Genomic DNA, 19765 nt, shown 5'->3' with positions numbered 1-19765 from the left:
ATGCCAGAGAGTGAGCTGAGCTGGAAACGGCCGGGCCAGCTGCGTGGAGCCTGAGGGGGAGAAAATGCAGCGCTCCAGAGCTCACACCCCCACCAGGCCGATTCCCCCAGCCCTTGCTTGGCCTCAAATAGCAGGACACTGTGCTTGGTGGTAGCAGCTGCCTGGGCCATGTATTCTTCCCCATCCCCACTGCCCCTTCCTCCCCCCTCACAAATACTGGCACCCCTGCGATAATGACCTTCATGACAGACATCACGCACCTTGGATATTCTGCCTGGGCCTGAGATGTGCTGGTGTTTTGCAGCAGTAAGGGGGAAAGCAGATGCCTAGCAGGGTCTTGCTAGCAAAGCGCACTGGTGTGACCCTCCTCCCACCTGAGACGCCTGCCTCCTGCCTCCACTTTAAAGCTCTTCCCCACACAACTTTGAGGAGCTGGAGCATCCGTGGCAATCACTTTTGCCACTGGTGCTCAGAAATAAATGCTCTTCCAGGTAGAGGTATATACAAGTCCATCTGAGTGACTGGGCATTGTCCTCACCTGCCTGATCGCAACCACACAGGATTGGCTCCTTCGCTCTCTGCTGAAGCTTATGCTGACAGTTCACTGGACAACACACAGAAACAGTGTCACAATTTCTGAATTGGTACATGCTAACACCCTAAAATGACATAGCTGCAGTAATGAATAAAGGCAAATGGCCCTGCTGTCCTGATACCAATGAGACTATTTCATTTGTCCCTGTTGCTGGAGGCTGGGGTAGAATGCTGAGTCCATGGTCTTGTGGCCACTTACATCCCTAGTTCAGGCCCTTGTCTGTAAGAATGGATTTGTAGAATGCCATGCAGTCTGAGTTTGCAGCAACTAGCTCACCTCTTTGCATTCCGGCGTTCCCATGGTAGACCGAGGGAAACAATAAACTTGACTTCCTTTCACCCCTCACATTCTGCAAATTATTTCCAATCTTCGTTTAAGCATTCTGGGCCCATAACCCCTGTTGGTTGGGAAAGAAATTATTAGGTAAATTCCCTGCATGCCTAAGATCCAGGTTTGGGGTGAGTACTCTTTGGTGAGAGAACCCCAGCCAAGATTTAAAATCACAAAATATGCAGCAAAGTAAAGCATGGGAATTTAGGTGGTTAAACATTAAAAAATTCCCTTCTAAGTTGCTTGCAAAGTTCCCCTCTTCCTTTGGCATACAAAGTGACCACATGCATGATAAGTTAAAAATGGTTTACTTACAGACTCTTCAAAGGTCAGATACATGTGCTTTTCCATATAGCAGTCAGAAAACATAGGCAGCAAAACTTAGGTTACAAAGTAGTATATAGAAACACAAAGACGGCTTGCATAAGCCATGCAGTCTGAGAAACTAGCTCCGACCTCCTTACTGGTAGGGTCCACATGGTGGAATGGGAGAACAAAGAGCTTGATAACCTGTCCTCCCAAGGTGAGGAGGAGTAACCTAGCTAAGCCTGGCAGGACAGCTTACTCTATGGTCTTAACCCTTTCATGCATTAGTTAGTCTTAAGTATGTTGGTAATATGAGGCTGGATATCCCACAAGTCCTCTGTTAGCCTTTTACTATGATACCTTTCTCCTCTCCCTCCTTCCTGGGGCTTCAAAGCATTAAAAATCCAAGTATTGCAGCCAAGACAATTGTCCCCATATTCTAGACTCATTACCTCCTTTTTATATTCCTTCCATGTCATTCTTCCTACATCAGATGTGGACTCCTTGTTCTTCTTCTTCTAGTGTTCTCATCTCAGACTCTGAGCCTCCCTGAAATCTCCACTCTCCACCACTCTCCACAGGCTCAAACATTCTTTCCCATTGTGTACATTCTCCTGTTTGGCAGTTGCTGCCCCCACCCCCGGATTGCTCACAAAGACGCAGTCACCTTTCTGACACACGAAGCGACAACACCTATTTTTTGCTTCAGCTCTTTTCTTACAATGCTCCTCTCACTTAGCCTTCTGTCCCTGCATCATATCCCTGACTCTGCCTGCTTTTATTCCTACAACCAATTCTTGAACAGTGTTGGTTGTCAGGTCCTCTGGTCGGGAGCTGAACTTGTTTTGAGTTTGCATGGTACCTGCTTAGCAAGAGAGAGAAAGCTGCTGCTGTGAATAACTGTGTCAGCATTTATCATGGAAGCCACAGTAGTTGCATTGGCTACTTTGCAATCTTGCTTCTAATGCTGCAGACGTCTCGAGCATTGCTGAATGAGCATGCAGCTTTCTGGCACCCGAATGGAGTTTGAGTTTCTTCACAGACCTGTCAAGCATCTGGGCCAAATGACCAAATTAACATTGTATTCCCTGTATCGGTCAGACCATCTTTTTGGTCTGCTTCCTCCTACTTCTGCTGATCCCAGAGCACACCTGTCTGGCAGCACAGTATGCTGTCCCTATTAACGTCCACTTCACACTTCTGCTCATCTTGCCTGTATGTTCCAGCAATCCAAGATGTTTGCTATCACCAAGGGATCTTTCTCAATCTGGTACATATCAAACTAAATGAGCCATGCTCAGGAATGATTATGACATGACATGGTGCAGAACTGGGAGCAGATGGGGCTTCCCCTAGGATGTTCCAGGTCTCTTTTCAGGGGACTGGAGGGAAGATACAGTGCTCTTAATGACTGCCTGCATATCAGCCAAAAGAGATTACCAGAATGAATGCAGTGTTGTGATCAGCAAACAGGGGGGAAATTCCAATGGAATACAGCTGGGTTTGGTTGTTTTTTTGGTTTATTGGTCCACGGTTCTGCAGGTAACTCTGTTTCTTCCATTATAGAATTTCCCTTTGCCACACAGAAAAGAAGAATGAAATGAATGAAGAATGAGTAGATTCAGGGTGGGAATTTTATTTTAACATGAGATGGGGCAGATGCCTAGGAAAGAAAATGCTCCATATCTAGCATCCTCCTGAAGTTCTCAACGCATTTTTCTCACAGGGCTCTGCTATTTATCCTTCAGCTGATTTAAGCTTTTCTGAACGGCATCTTGCCAGAGGCTATTATATAACAAATAGTCTTTGGGAACAGGGCTTTAATGTAAAACCTGGCATGAAGAGGAGGAATCCATGATGGGATGTAGGTCTGTATGGAAATAATTCAAAGACTAAGAGTCAAGCTTGTGTGTGTGTGGTGCCAGATGACCTTACATTGGTACACTGTTGAAGTTTAGGATAGCTCACTCAGCAGAACATGAGATTCTAATCTCAAGGTCATGGTCTCAAGCCCCACCTTGGGCAAAAGGTTCCTGCCTTGCATGGGGTTGGTCTAGATGACCCTCATGGTCCTTTCCAGCTCTCCAATCTATGATTCTATGACAGCAATCACAGCTGGTAGCAATTTACAAAAAACAAACCAAAACACATTAGCATTGCCAGGGTCCAATAGGTTTGATCAGTCATTCTTCTAAATGCTGAAGTTATTCTCCATGTTCTTCAGCTCCATCTACTGGTTCTCTTACAGCTTAACAGAAAGATGTGCAAGCTGGTAGCTTCAACTAAATAGGAAACATTGTAAATGCAGAGCACCTCGCATTATGGAAAAAATTAACATTAACAGGGATATGCTAGCTTCATCGGGGGGAAATCATACTTTGGATATGCTAGTTTTGAATGAGAAATATAAGAGAGAATTAGATGGGCTTTTTTTTTTTTTTTTTTAGTATTGTGCATTTGACATTTTAAATTTTGTTCATTTGCCCTTCACTTATTCCAAGCTAATCAAAGAATGCATACTCCATCACATTAAAACATCTTAACAAAGCTGGAGTTTTCATACAAGCATTCAGGACAGCCATGTGTGAAGACAGCCCGACAGTTTGAGGTTTGTTTGGATTTTATATAGTGATGTTAATAGTCTGCCCCATTGCTGATCAGAACAAACTTGCTCATGATTCAGTGTCTGCTTCTTTATGTGCAAGATTTATTACCCATATATCTAGGCAAGTCCCTCAGGAGACTTCAAATATAATATTTTACAGAAGCAGTTTCCCACTTCGCTGTCACATGCATACACTCACCTTGGAAAATCTCAGCCATCCTCTGCTTCCCTAATTCTCCTCCTCCATGGCTACTTATTTTGAGAAAAGCATGCTAGGGAGAAGGCTAAGCTGATATTCTTTTCCCAGTCATGCAGGAAATTTTTAATATGGGAGAATTTCATATGCAGGGTTAAGCCAGCACATTCCAGGAATCACTATACCATGCAGTCTTTTCTCAGGGCAGGGTTTTGTTCTGAGCCAAAGGCTGCAGGAAAATTCATTCATTAGTTCTCATAGATGCTGGAGAAGAGACACAATCCCCACATTTTTTAAAAAAGAAATATTAAATCATTTCCTCTTCTCTGTAACTTATGAGCTGGCTCCATGAATGCTTTATAGACTGGAATATCTCACCTATGAAGAATAAGAAGTAGAAATCACGTTTTTTTAAATTTTAAAAAAAAGATTTTAAATAATAATAATAATCTAATGTACTTTTTATCCAACATGTTTGCGTTCTTTTCCAACTTTTGATATTGTAGGTGCAGAAAATGCAAAACAAAACAAAACAATTCAAAGTCCATTTGTGATACCAGTTTATGTTAATTGGACCACAAATAGTTTGTCCTTGCATAAAGGAATTAAGTTTTACAAATTCTCACAGTTAAAAGAAAATACTTTTAAAAATGAGGTTATGCAGTATTTCTTTATCCTCAGTACCATTCAGATCTTGCCTGAGTGGCTTTTAGAAAACACATGTGTTTCAAATCAAGGTAATAATTAGCACAAGAAAGCTGGAAGGAGAAACATTTGGAAAACACACCACATTGAAAGAATCCATTCTATTCTATTTGAAGTTGTTCTCTAGAGATTGGAGAGTTTGGTCTTGAGTCCTCTAAGAACAAATTCCCATCTCTCAGTGTTGCAGAGAGCGTCAGTTATGTACATGTCTAGGTTCCTTTCCATTGTAGATTTCCTCTTCTGGGGAGGTGTGAGTTCTACTTTAGTGAGCGTAGTTGCAGAGCAGTTTGTACTGCTCCTTGTGGCAAAATTGTAATGTGGGTCAACAGAAACAAATGACAGGCATCATGTACCTAAGAAACTGTTATCTAAGCATTAATGACATGGGATGGCTTGAACAACAGCCCTTTTCTCTCCCCCATCTTCTCCTAGTATTACCCTAGTATTTACCCTACTTTGTCACAGCCAGAGGAGGGGAGGTGATTGGCATGGGAAATGGAAGGGAATTGTATCCCAGCAACATATCTGGGGAGTGACATATTTCCCATCCACTTCAAAATGATGGTTAAGGCTGGAGCCTCTGACATCTACATTGCCCTGATGCATCTAACTCCCCCCACCCCCATATGCATTCCTGTAGCAGCTAGATGCTGATGCTCAAATCCCAGGGCTGTTGTGTTTGGGGAATTTGCTTCTAATTAATTCTGGGGAATTTAAGATGTAATTTCTCCTGTCTTCCTTTGTGACCTGCATGGTTGGGTTCATAGGCAAGATGCTCATTTTTGTGTCATGTCAAGATTTACACGCTGCATAATTGACTATAAGGCAGCTCATATTTGTGCAGCTGAGTCCACAGGCTATTGTTTGTGTGCCTTCACCTTCTCTGTGGCAGTCACCTGGCTTTTCTATTGTTTGTTAAATTTGTTTAGTGAAGTGTAATCCCCCTGTCTTTTATAAGACACTACTGTGTGATTTTCTGTCGCTTGCAGAGGTGAGACTCATCAGCCTTCTAAGCTGGAATCTTCTTTCCCTGGAGGAATTCACTCTTTTCTTTGATGGGAATAGGTGTAACTGAGACATAATTTAACCAAAGAGAACAATGTTGAAATTCTGCTTTCTTTTTTTGTGGGGTTTCCATAGCACACACAGGGAAAAGACGTAGTCAAGATGCTGGTTTCAGGTATGCTTGTATTTGCTTCTGCTTATCTTTTAATTTGAAAGGTAATAATTCAAGAAACAGTCTGGGCTAGATGAAAACTTGTTTTTCTTGTTTTCTTTGGGTTTTTGTGACTGAGTATTCTTATCCACATCCAAGCTTGGCATCACTTGGCTTCTTGCAAAAGATGATTTCCAAATTTACTTCCTGAAAGTAACATTCCCTTGATTTTATTTATTTTTAAAGGCAAGCATGGCACACTCTTTTTGGAACCAATTTCAAAACAGTTTTCTCCCCTCCTTTCTTTGTTCTTTGTTTCTGTTTTGCTTTTATTTTCCATGGCAGGATGGACCCAAGGGGGGGAGGGAAATCAGATGCTTAATGTACAATTTACGCCTTCCCCTGCTTTCTGCATAACTCTATATGCACAGAAGATGGAACTAATGGAAGATGGAACCACCCTACTACTTTTTAAAAGGTACAGTGGTACCTCGGGTTAAGAACTTAATTCATTCTGAAGGTCCATCCTTAACCTGAAACTGTTCTTAACCTGAGGTACCACTTTAGCTAATGGGGCCTCCCGCTGCTGCCGCACCACCGCAGTGGCGGCGCAATTTCTGTTCTCATCCTGAAGCAAAGTTCTTAACCTGAAGCACTATTTCTGGGTTAGCAGAGTCTGTAACCTGAAGCATCTGTAACCTGAAGCGTATGTAACCCGAGGTACCACTGTATTTCTAGATGGGCTATAAATGGGTTGTTGCAAAATGGTTGTTGTCAGCAGTTGGGGTTTTTGTGTTCTAGTAGGATTTTATCCAAAAATGGTGAATCTAGATTAAATTTGTGGGGTGGGGGAATAGTGGCTGGCAGTTTGGTGACAATGACATTTTGTGGGTGCTACCCAAAAAAGGGGGGAGTGTGCATGAGAAATGCCCCCTAAAAGGAAATAGGACCTTTTCTACTAAAATGAACATTCTGAAGTTTTCTAAGTACGGTACGTTTCTGAGCACAATTCAAAGTGTTGGTGCTGACCTTTACAGCCCTAAACAGCCTAGGTCCAGTATATCTGAAGGAGCATCTCCACCCCCATTGTTCTACCAGGACACTGAGGTCCAGCGCCGAGGGCCTTCTGGCGGTTCCGTCACTGTGAGAAGCAAATTACAGGGAACCAGACAGAGGGCCTTCTTGGTAGTGGCGCCCTCCCTGTGGAATGCCCTCCCTTCAGATGTCAAAGAGAACTACAACTACCAGACCTTTAGAAGACATCTGAAGGCAGCCCTGTTTAGGGAAGCTTTTAATGTTTGATGCATTACTGTATTTTAATATTTTGTTGGAAGCCAGTCAGAGTGGCTGGGGAAGCCCAGCCAGATGGGTGAGGTATAAATAATAAATTAGTAGTAGTAGTAGTAGTAGTAGTAGTAGTAACAAACTATCAGGTTTCTTGCTAATTCAGTCCCTGGGCATATTGGGAGTTACATGAGTGTTCACTTCCAGAGGACCCCTCTTCATCTTAATAGATATATGGCATGGCTGCCATATTTCAAAGTATTGCATAAAATGCCAGGGACTCTGTGGAGGAGTGTACTTGCCTGTTCTAGACCGGTACCAGTTTGGGCATATGGCTCTCCCTTTTTTCTTCTGTTCAGCTGGCAGTGAGCATAACATATTGTGTTTCATTTGGTAGCAATCTTCCTTCTGGGTGCTCTCTTTCCAGGATGATGTGGGGAAATTTTACATTCTAAAACAGGGCTGGGGAAGCTGTGGCCCTCCAGATGTTGTGGACTCCAACTCCCATCAGCCCCAGCCAGTGTGGCCGATGGTTGGAAATGATAGGAGTTGGAGCTCCACAAGATCTGGAGGGCCACAGCTTCCCCATCCTGATTCTAATGTCACTTGTGTTCTGCTAGTTTCAAGCTTTTGGCCTGCTTGAAATCTGTACACATCCTTATGTGTTAGAAAGGCACTGATGGGAGCTATTTGTGGCTTGATGTTATCATTGCCACCATTCTCCTGCCAGTGCTAGTAAGTGAATGTAATCTTATGCATGAGATCAAATAAGTGCTAGTAAGCAATTGGAAGGTTAAAATGTATTATGCTGGATACGTGCCTGAAACGTGCAGCTTTCATTTTCAATGATAGGGTCATTCCAGAACCAGGCACAAATTGGTAAAACTACGAGAGACACTGAGTTGTTGGAAAGATTGGAAGACTGTCCAAGACGATCTCTCCCATCACTAAGTAGACTTATCTATATATTTTTTCTATTTTCTACTTTCTGCTGGCCTTTGGTGTCCTTCACATTTGCCACTTTGTTTGTAATTTCTCATTGCATTATTTCATGCCAACTGCTAGGCATTCGTATACCGCCATCTAAATGAAATAATAACAGTGTACAAAATAGCCACATTAGCGGGTGTCCCATTTCTTTCAGGCATCTGAAGAAAATGTTCTTTGTGGTAGAAAGGAAAGCAGAGTTAAGGAGACCTGATTTACATCATGACTAACATGCTTGGAGGTTCGACTGTGAATTAAGGCAAACATTTCATTTGAGCATTATTACAAACAATGCAGATGTAGCCCAGAGGTGCCCAGGATAATACTAACAAATTTTTAATTTCTAAAACTAAAATTGAATTATTGTATTTGGTGTAGGGGGCTATTATTCTTTTTTAAAAAGAGAGATATAAGTCTGCTAATATGATTTCTAAGAATGCAGCAAATTACTGTCATTACAGTACTCCTGGCACCAAAGTGATGGCAAGAATAGTGGTCGGTAAGTCACTTTACTATGCAGAAGGCTAATAAAGCTTTCTTTTTTAAAAGAAGAAGAAGAAGAAGAAGAAGGGGGATATGAGTTAAGGGTTAACTTTTAGGCAATCTGATTTGATTTGTTGACCATTGTGTAACTTGTGGTTAATAAACAACATTTTAGTATCCATTAGCAGAGTTTTGCTTATGGCTACAAGCCACAGCACTACCCCTTTAATAGCTCAAACTTCTCTGGGGAGCAAGGTGGAACAACTTATAGGCTACCTTGGAGCTATCCATGGTCCTGCTGCTGTTGAGCTTGCTCTCTCTTGCTACCTGTTACCCTGCATCTTGAATTCCAAGTTATGCTTGCTAACTGTCTGAGGTCCAGTAAGTAATTGCTGGCTACTGCATTGATGGAAGTATGTATCCTTTAAAATTAGGATTAAGAATCTGTAGGCTATATGCAACTTTGGTCAAATTTCATGGGGTGTATGTGACCTTGTTCTAATTCCATGTTGCTCACATAAATGAAGTGGCACAGAGAGAAGGAGGGAGGGGAGAAGTGTGTGACAGAGAAAGAGAGAGAAAGAGAAAGAGGAGAGAGAGAGAGAGAGAACAATTCTGTCTATCCAATTCTGCAATTCTGCATACTTCACCTACTTTTGTCTGGCTTTGCACACCATTGGCTTGGCTGCACCCTCCATTGGTTCTGGTCTTCCTTACCATCATCTGTGGTCCCCTGCTGATTTTTACTGTGGGTCAGTGGGAATGGGGCATACTATCACATTACAAGGAGCCTCTCCATGCAGTAGTTAATGTATGCTAATGCCCCTGAATGCTTGCAGAAAACTCTGAGGCATGCCTTCACTTCATACACACTTCATACACACAGAGGCATGCTCACATTGTGTTTTTTATTAGTAAAAAGCTTGTTCTGTTTTATTTGAATTGTGCTCACACATTGGAATAATGTGACATTTCTCAAGCTATGAGTCTCAAAGAGAAGTCAGCTGTCTCATCAATCTGAATGATGGGAAACAAGGCTTTTATTAGTTCCCTTCGACATGTAAGTCCACACATTGAAAAGGAAAGTGTAAATCCCTACCATGACATGACATGGTTTCCATGTTCTCATCCTAATGTCCACATGTTTAATGTAAAACGTCTGCAATGTAGAAGCCTATGCAACTGGTCCTCATGTAAGCATCTGGGTTTTCTGGAACCCTAATCATGCCTATATGTGCAATTTTCCCCATCTCTGATGTTCATGCTGATGCATCAGTATTCAGGAACAGGGACACTATGTGTTGTTGGGACATGGTCAGTCCATTCACTGGGTGAACATATTTCATCCAAGTACTGTGTAAGATCATTCCAAGGTTGCTCACTCTGCTGAAGGATATTGCATCCAGAACTTACTATCCATTGCCCAGGAACAGGAGAGATAAGAACACAAGAAGTCTGTTGGATCAGATCAAAGGTCCTGCTCCCAGCAGTGGTCAACCAGGTCCTTCTCAGAAGATCACAAGCAGAACATGAAGCCAAAAGCCCTCCCTTTCCTCTCCACTGTCCATCTTCTCAACAACTGGAAAAACTCAAAGCCTGCACTTGCAGCAATTTCACAGGCTCAGTTACTACTACTAGAGCTGTTTCTCTGAATCCTTCCATTGTTATGTTTTGACACCCCATACCTGGATGCCCTCCAGGCATTTTGAACTACAATTCCCATCACCCTCAGCCTGGGTGTGGGGCTGATGGGAGTTGCAGTCCAAATTGTCTGAAGGGCTCTAAAATGGAGAAGGCTGATCCAGAGATATGAAGCTCTGTAATCCATCACAGTTAAGGCAGCAATCATTTATGTTTCCAAGACAGCAGATGCAATGTTGCTTAAGTACAAAGGATCCAGCGTTCCCAGGAGAGTCAGCAAAATGAATCAGACAAGTGAGAGCTTTTCATTTTAACTTGCTTAACCATCCTTCTAAAGGGTAACTTTCAAACTGACCTTAAAAAAATAGTCTTTCAGGCTAGAATGTTGTAGACTAGGAGTGAACAAATCCTCCACATATTTTTTTTCTTCCTTGTTCCATATACTGTTTCTTTCCCTCAATATGCTCATCTTTGAATTTTGAATTTCTGGAAATGGGCTGTGTGATTTTCCTCGATCCCCCTCGGTTTATTTCCTTATTTATATTTCACTTTTCTATTAAAATAGTAAGGAATGCGGCTTACAATAAAAGGGAACAATTAGCGGTTTTGACACAGCAGTATTTATTTCCTTATTTATATTGTGCTTTTCTATTAAAATAATAAGGAAAGTGGCTTACAATAAGAGGAAACAATTAGTGCTATTCTGACCCCTTGCTGATTTTCACATACTTTTCTCTCTCTCAAATGCTCTCAAAGCTGTGCTCTCTTGCATATCTTTGTGGTCACAAGAAAGACCTGTGAGTGTGTGGTGGGGCTTTCCCTATGGTCTGCGTGACTCCTTGCACCTCTTTCCATCAGAATGAAGCTCCCTCTCCCTGCTTGACTTTTTAAGAAGGAACATCACTTCCCTTCTCATCTCCTTCAAATGGTTGAAATGAAGACCATTCAAAGGTTTGTCACAGCCCTGAAAACAATACATCCTTAAAAGAGAACAGCAATAGAGAGACATTGGTAGTTAAACATCACTAATAAAATGTCAAGAGGCAGCAGTACTGAAACTTGAGCAAGAACACCATAAAACATCAGGTTACTGGTGAAAACCTAGACTAAGAAAGGGTTTTCATCCATTGAAAGATGGAATGAGAGCCTGGCAAATTTTCATACCAGAAGTGGTCCCACAGTCATAACACCACCAAGGGCTGAAGTTCTCATCTCATCCTCATCCTTCTGATCTCACATGGATCAATATATATTATCAAGGTGATAGTTTAACTCCTGACCAAATAACCTTAGATATAACTAAGGATTTTTATTTGGTTTAAAGGTGATATGGTTCCTCATAACTGATTCAACTAACGTTATCCCACTTTTACTAATCATGTGCTGCCATCGACTCCATTGCATGTTGGGGTAGACAGACCTGTCAATTATGGTTTTGCTTTTGCTCAGTTTCTTATTCCTGCTCCATCTTAAGTTTACTTTGGCACATTTGCATATCAGTTTGAATTTTTAAATGCAAAACAAAACGTCTCCATGAAAATTTATCAGCATTTTAGCATGGATTTCCATTGGAATACATAGTGTTATGGATTTGCAGGGGAAAAGAATCCCCTAAAATTCCTGTGATCCAGATTCTCCCCATAATTTTTGGAATTAGTAAATGTGGGGTTTGAAGTCAAGCCAGCTTCCTCAGGAAATTGACTTAAAGAGATGCCACCCAAGGACAAGGGTAAGTGATAGCGGAGCCATTTTCAGGAGGCTATTGAAACGAGGTTGCCAGGATGACAGGGAGGATGCCGGAAGCGGAAGGGGGGAGTTGTTTTCTTCAAAGGCTGCTGAAAAGGAGGAAGAGAACTACATGCAGGGGTTGAAGCACAGGAGCAAACTCCTACAGGCCAAGGTGGCTTCTCCCCCCCATAAAATATTTGAGGGGGCTAGGCCCCCCCAAAGTTGATGGCCATTTCCATCAAATGGTATGTGGGCACCACATCATGTGATCAATTATGTGGGTTGGGGCTTACCTGCTCCCCCCCCCCCGTTTTTTAAATTCAAGTTGGCACCCTTGGGCTGAAGGCCAGAACCATCTTGGTAGGCTGGGACAGAGGCAGAGAGATGGCATTCAGGATGCCTTGAAATCCCGTCCTGCTTGGTATGTAATGCTCTTGAAAGTAGACCCTGCTGTCAATATGTGTTAATAAATCTTATTTCTTAAAAACATGATCATATCCACTGCGTCTTCATTCCCGACAGAAACACAACCCTGGGGAAGTGCCTGGAACCCCCCCTGGAATCTTACTACTGCTCAGCAGAGATTGGGTGTGTTACCCAGCCTTTGTAACAATATTTTTCTATGCATTTTCCCCTAATATATACAGTGTTTTTAAACAATTCTGCCCAGTATAATGTATTTTAGTATATTATTTTCATAGATACATTTTATGCTCATTTCCCCATAATACGTGTCTTATTTCAGTAAGCTTTTTTTTTTTTTTTTTTTTGATACATTGCAAAATTTGGGAAAATGCAAATTTTGTAGCACAGCTGTATTTGGCTGGCATACTGTTTCAATAAGTACAAATTATGTAGGTTTGTGAACCCCCCCTATCTTATCTTTATACACATGTACTGAATTAATCACGGGTCATTTCTAGCATCCAATCAGAGCCATGACAGAAAATGAATAAGGCTTGACTTTTGAAAACCTCAGCCACAGGCCCTCAGCTGAACCAAGGACCCAAATCTTCATACCAACCAAATTCTGTCTTCAGGTACTTTATTTTATGAGAGTTGAAGACAATTTTCTACCACAATCACTGCCCAAGTCAGGGACACCCCCCCCCCCAATGTCTTACCATAGTCTGTGTTAAAGCCACTTTTTGGCAAACTTTTGTAGTGCTTCAGAAACCTGCAAACCTAATGCTAAAACATGATCCCGCCTTATGTTGAATCAGACTATTGATCCATCTCTCTCAGTATTGTCCACTTTGATTGGAGGCAAATCTTCAGACTTCATGGACTTTTAAATCCCTGCTGAGGCATCTGCACGTGAAACTGAAGCCTCCTTCTCACGAAGCATATGCCATACAGCTATCATGCAGTCTTTCCTTTTAAACAATGAAACGGAAACGGGAAAATAAACAGAGTTGTTGGTCAAGAGAGCTCTATCATGCAGCCTTTACATCCCTGAAAAGCAATAGGGTTGGGTGCAGATAAAGCTAGTCACAAGTCCTATGAATTTTGATGAAACTAAAGTGTGACTCATTTGGATTCTGGATCCAACCCACTGTCAGTATAACATTCCAGCTATGATCAGCAGAACGATAATCGGCACGGTGCTGATTTCTGCTCAAGACAAAGCAATGCTCAACTTCCTCAAAAACTAATCTCTCTAGATGAAAGTCCTGAGTCCATACCAAGAGAGGAACAGGCACACAGACAGATGCCTGTCTTAAAAAACAAAAGACTAACCTAAACATGGAATGGGGAACTTGATGTTGCTGGAATAAAACTCCCTTACTGTTGTTACGCTGGCTGGGAATGATGGAAGTTGAAGTCCAACAACAACTGGAGGGGTCACAGTTCCCCACTCCTGACCGAAACTCTGCATTATATTGCACACAAGCAACTCAGGCATCATATATGAACTGGAATTCTGCTTGAGGGTCTGCCTACCAAGAGTCAAGAGAGAATACATCCCTGTTCTATCTTCCTGGGTTGAAATTATGTTAAGGGGGTATCTTCCCCTTCAGCTCCTTCCTGATGTGCTGAAATGCCATGTTCTCAGATGCAGAGAGGTCTCCCCACGTTCACAGGGTCACACCAGACTGGGGGATCATCTTGCAGGGAGGTAACATATGGAGAGGGAAATGTTTCGGGCACCTTTCAGATATGCCTCTATTCCACTCCTAAAAACAGACCCTGGGCCTCTCTCTACTTTCTGCATGCTTGGGGAAGATCTGGGTTTTAAACATTTAGATCTGCTGCTCTTGTAGCTAGATTAGCCTGGAGGTGGGGGGGGGGGTCCTTGCTTTCTAACCAGTTTGACATTTAATCAAGAAAACGGAAATGCTTGAAAAAGGCATGGGCTATTTCTGTGCTGGGAGACCTGCAACCATCCAAGTATGAATCATTAGGGTGGGAAGAAGCTGTCACTTCAGTATCTTGCACAATAGAGAGAAGAAAGCGGATAAACATTTTTCCAGCCTTTGAGATTAATTTGGGACTAGCTTGTCCCATGTGCTTGCAGTTGCTGCTTCAATCTACTACAGCTAGCACAAGGTTGTTGTTGAAAACACAGAGCCGGCTGCAACACTACTCCCCAATTGGCTTACAGTTTCTTGCCACCACCCCTCAACCTGCCTTCAAACTGAGGGAAGGGGAACACAAAATCTGCAAGGCAGGAAAGCACTTAATAAATTCTCCCCTTCGCTGTGTGCCAGACACTAATCTGTTGTTCCCTAGCTCCCTCCCCCTTAAACTAAAGAGCACCTATCATTTTGGGACTAATTCTTGGGGTGGGAAAGGACACATCCAAAGCCCAGGGTCCAATTTATAAATTTAAAGGTGACTGTCTAAAAAGCCAATGCCAGCCTTCCCCAGCCTGGTGCATTGCAGGTGAACCAAAAGTCTCATAAGCTCCAGTCGCCATGTCCAATGGTCAGAGGTGGCAGGCGTTGTATTATTGAAGAGCTGCAGGGCATCAGGTTTGGAAAGACTGGCCAACATTATACCATCTCAGCAAGGGGCTCCAAACTTATGGGCAGGGCTTTATTTCCAGCCGGGACTCACAGGAACCCAGTTCCAGCAGCTCTCAGCTTTTATAGCTCTTTGGCTCTTTGCCTTTAAGCTGGAGTTACACTAGAAAGCTGCACTTAGAGGACAGCCTTCTGTAGAGCAGGACACATGGTCACCCTTCTGTAAACATCCGGTCTTATAGGGAAATGATCTTACACATGGTCATGATTTTGGCAACTATTATGTGGCTGTCAAAGGCCAGCCATTACAGACAGAGGGTGATATTCCATGCTTGTCCTACTCAAGGTAGGTCCATTGAAATTAATGGATAAGATTAACTCTGGTTTAATTTGTCAATTCCAAGCAGCGCTTGGCTAAATGCAACCCAAACTTTCTTATCACATGAATGCAATGTTGGTCAGAGCAAGCCTTTAGAGAAAAAAGTTCTGCCTCCACCCAGAGGAAACATTTTCTTCTGTCCTCAGGCTTTGGAATGCAGTTGCGGAGTCAGGTCTCACACAAATGAAATATTTCCCCTCCTTTCTTGTAGGATTGCCATCTCTCCCCCCCTTTTTTAAAAGGAAGATGGCTCTATGCTTTTAAGAGCTACACAGCAAGCAGAAATTACACTGATGTTAAAAGTGATGTTGTTGTTCTGCCTGAGTCATTATCACCAGAGTAGACACATTTCCCATTTGATAATGGGCTAATCAGAGCATTAGATTTTAGAACTCTCAATATGATGTTTTCTGCAAACTTTTTCAGTGTGTATGGTAGGATGACTTTAGCCACTGGCATACGGTAGTTGCTCCTAGTTACTCTCTTGTCGCTGATTCTCAGCAGCAAAGTTTGCTTTGGTTTAAAATGAACTTGATGCAGGTGACAGAGCACTGCAGGTCATTGTGGCAGCGGCAGCAACAAAATCCTTATGTCTGCCACAATTCTAACAAGTGGTCAAGCCTGAACTTCCTAGTTTTAAAATTTCAAAAATGAGGTGGGGGACATATATGATCATTCTTCTTTTTCTGACCTTCAGTTTCTACAGTGTCCAGAAAATTTTGCTTCCAGTGAAAATAGAGGAACAAAAGGAGGTGGAAGATCTGCAGAAGTAACAACTGAGCATATAAATGGAAGGAGATGACAAAGGTGCCCCCCCCCACTAGGAGGAAACTCTCCTCTCCCCAGGGAACTGTAATTTAAGTACCGTAATACAGAACAACATTTGTCTTTGAAGGGGTATCTCAAATGAACTGTTTAATGCCGATATCTGCAGAGATGCAAGACCATCAGCATAAATTAATTATTAGGGAGCACACGGCAGCATTATTGAATGGGGCGGACGGGGGGGGGGGGAGGTGAGATTCCAATGCAAACCTAAAGAGTGGAAGAGCAAGATAAATACTAGGAAGCAGCAAGTAAGCTCCTTATCAGACTCTGTGGTTTTGGATGGCATATGGTCAGTCTCATTAGCATATCTTAATTAGGAATTAGCCTATCATTTGTGGAACAAATCATGATTTAAGACACTTGGGGTTAGAAATAATTAATTTATGCTTTTAAAAGGCACATTTTGGTATGTGTTGAAAGTGCCGGGTATATAGAACACACAGCCATCCATTTAACTTTTCCTCCTTTCCTTTACCTAAGACACATAAGAAAAGTCCACCAGCTTTAAAATGCTAGTTTGACTTCCCACTTACACACAAAACTGTTGCTCATGTCGTATAAACACAGCTGCACCTCTAAACAGTTTGCTCAGCTGATCTCTTCTAAGCATTCTCTTATTATATTTTTTAAACCTATTTGAATAGGCTTTAAAGTCTCACTTCGAAAGCAATAGCGTCCAGCCTAACCATAATGGATGGAGAAAACAGACTTGCTGCCTGGTGCGAATAAACAATTCTGCAGACAATTTCTTTCCAGATGTAGTTGGACTACAACACCCATCATCCCTGAAGACATGCTGGCTGGGGTCATTGGAAGCTGGAGTCCTGCAAAATCTGGGAGGCCCAAGTTTCCTTGTTTCTTCTCTAAACCTTGTGCAATAAATGAGCGACAGCTGTACGATTTTATTTATATCTATAAGATTTTGCAGACTTTGGCTGTGAACTGGGGCCCTGCAAAAAAAATAAAAAATCAAGTTGCGCCCCACTGCTTCAAATTGGGCCCCACTGGCTAGCCCTCAGTCTCATAGTTGCTGGGCCTGAGTTGCCCTGCCCTTGCATGAAGTCTTGGGTTTGCAATTTTGGGAGAGGGGAGACTGCCCACTGGGGAGCGGGATGGCTAGGAAGGCCTCCTAGATTTAGAGGCACTAGGCTTCAGCCTACTGAAATCCGGCACTGGGTTAAGGCGGCAGCCACCCCTCTGCCGCCACCATCGCTGCAGCATCAACACCCCAAACGTGTCCTGTAGTATTTATTTGTTTGTTTATTTAGCCACACACCCCCGGCCAACCAGATTGGTCAACCCAAGGAGAGACTCCCTAATGGTGTGGGGGCTAGTCACACCCCCCGTGCAGAGGGGAGAGCTCGTGATGAGCCCGCAAAAAGGAAATGGCTTTGGTGGTGGGCAGGCGCTTGGGGGCCGCAAGAAATTGCTTTTTCAAAATTGCCTGGGGGGCCGTTTGAAACCAGCCCGGGGCGAGCAAGTGGCCCCCAGCCTGGACTTTGGACATACCTGAGCTAGTGGAATAGGGTGCTGTGTGGCTCCCCCAACAGTTTATCCAGTTTGCAAAAAGGAAAGGAAATGAAAAGCTAGGGATCTGAGCTAAGAGATGGCCTTTAAACGAGTTCCTGGGGGCTGCTTTGTACTGGACCCACCGGCCTGACATAAAACTGCCCCGTCTTTTTCTAAATGCAAGGCAGCTTTTTGGTATTTTCAGTACTGGGGAGGGGGAGAAGAGGTTTGCCCTCCTTCTTGAACCACTTTGGCTGAAGTGGAGTACATTGGCATTTCAAATAGGCTGCCTGATACTCCCCCCCTCCCCGAGGTAGTCCCATTAACCTTGCACTTCTTATTTCTGCACAATGGCTGATAGAGGGAGAATCAGGTATAAAGGCTTGGAAATCTTTAATCTCTCCAAGCCTCAGTTCTTAATCTGTCAAACTGCAAGAACGATATCCCAGCTTCCCCAGTGATGAAGATAAATCCATTGATGTGAAGATGTGAGGATAAAGTCAGCCCACTGAGATGACTTTAGAGGCGGTAGATAACAGAGCAGAGAATTTCACTGAGGGAAATGAGAAGGGGGGAAGGCCACACACCCGTTTGGCTGGCAGCGACTCCTCTTGGTCGCCACAGGGACATTGAGGGGCTGAAGAAGCGGATGTAGCTGCCAGGAGGTCACGAATCGACACATTGTCAGGCTTTTTGAAATTCTGCTTGTAATTTTAATCCCAGCTGTCATTTGCAAGCTTTCAAGATGGAATTGCAAAAGTGCAATTTGCAGTTTCATTTTAAAAAAGCATTTCACTTTCCTAACCGGAGGAAAGGGGTTCTGGGTACTGTAAATGTATCAAAGGTTTCCATTGGCAACTGCAACAGACTAGCATGCTACCAATTCAGCAGCTCACATGACTTGCCTCTCTGTAAAATGCTCATTTAGACCCTTAAGGAACACTAAAAATAACAATTTTTCTTTGTTTTGATCACTGGCAAATGGGTCACGAAGAAGTAATGAATACTTCAAAATGATGCTGTTTCCCTTTGTGATTTCAATGTCGTTTTTGCCACGGGGCTCCCACCTCACAGCAAATATCCAACATAGACTACTGCAGAATAATTGCAGATTTTTCCAGGGCCATGTGAAGTGGAGGTGTGTTGCTTTGGGGGGGGGGGTAAAGTATTTTTGAATCGTGGCTGCATCCTTTAAAAGGGCACATTCTGGGATTCTTTCATTTGCCAAATGTGGGTACTTCAATTGCAGCGCCTGACTCATCAATCTGGTGTTTGGTTGCACCATGTCCCCATAACTGCCATTGGCTTCAGTGATTGCTCATCATTTTGATGAAAACAGGAGGAATGTAATCCAGCCCACAGCTATTCACATTCCAACTCCCATTGGAATGAGTGGGATTTAAGTGCATGTAATTGTGGGCTGAATGGACCGCAGCCAGAGTGGCTTATCGAGATAGTCTAATCATAGGTGCTGGCTTTTGTACAGTGAATATTTGAATCTTTTTTGGAGGGGCAGAGGGACGTGAAGGGATGAAAGAGATGGCACTAGGGGGTAGTAGTGGGATGCGTGTGTGTATAAAACAATGTAACAGGTTAGGTGCTAGGTGTGCCATTATATTTCTTTCGCCAGAAGACAGAGTGGCATTTGAACAATGAATATTTCACAATACTCACCCTCTTTCTTCCTAGGCTTTAGCGTGGGGCAGGGGGGAGGGCCAGCAGCTGCTGCTGCTTGTTCTATGTCTCCCCTTTTTTTATCCTGGTATTAGAGAAGAGGCAGGATGGAAGAAAGAAAGAAAGAAAGAAAGAAAGAAAGAAAGAAAGAAAGAAAGAGAGAGAGAGAGAGAGAGAGAGAAGGGGCCATTTCATTTTCTCTGTGGATGATAAAGGAGATGGAGGAAAGACAATGGGTTTGTGTATGTTTGTATTAAATGTCTATTCCACCTTGCCTCCAAGGAGCTCAAGATAGTGTACATGCTGCTCTTCCCGCCTTTTATCGTCATAGCAACCCCTGTGAGATACGTTAGGCTGAAAGAAAGTGACTGGCCCCAAAATACCCAGTGACCT

The 19765-nt window shown here is 43.0% G+C and overlaps 1 protein-coding gene across 2 annotated transcripts in view; it reads left to right on the top strand.

The window, feature by feature from the left end:
• Positions 1 to 19765, top strand: part of GSG1 (germ cell associated 1) — a 110838-nt gene that overhangs the window by 681 nt on the left and 90392 nt on the right. The gene's annotated exons all lie outside the window — the stretch shown is intronic.

The sequence above is a fragment of the Podarcis tiliguerta genome (genome assembly GCF_965153285.1).
Source record: "Podarcis tiliguerta genome assembly, chromosome: 10".
Lineage (NCBI taxonomy): Eukaryota > Metazoa > Chordata > Lepidosauria > Squamata > Lacertidae > Podarcis > Podarcis tiliguerta.
Note: the sequence above shows the minus strand (reverse complement) of the source record. Positions and strands in the feature narration are given on the sequence as shown.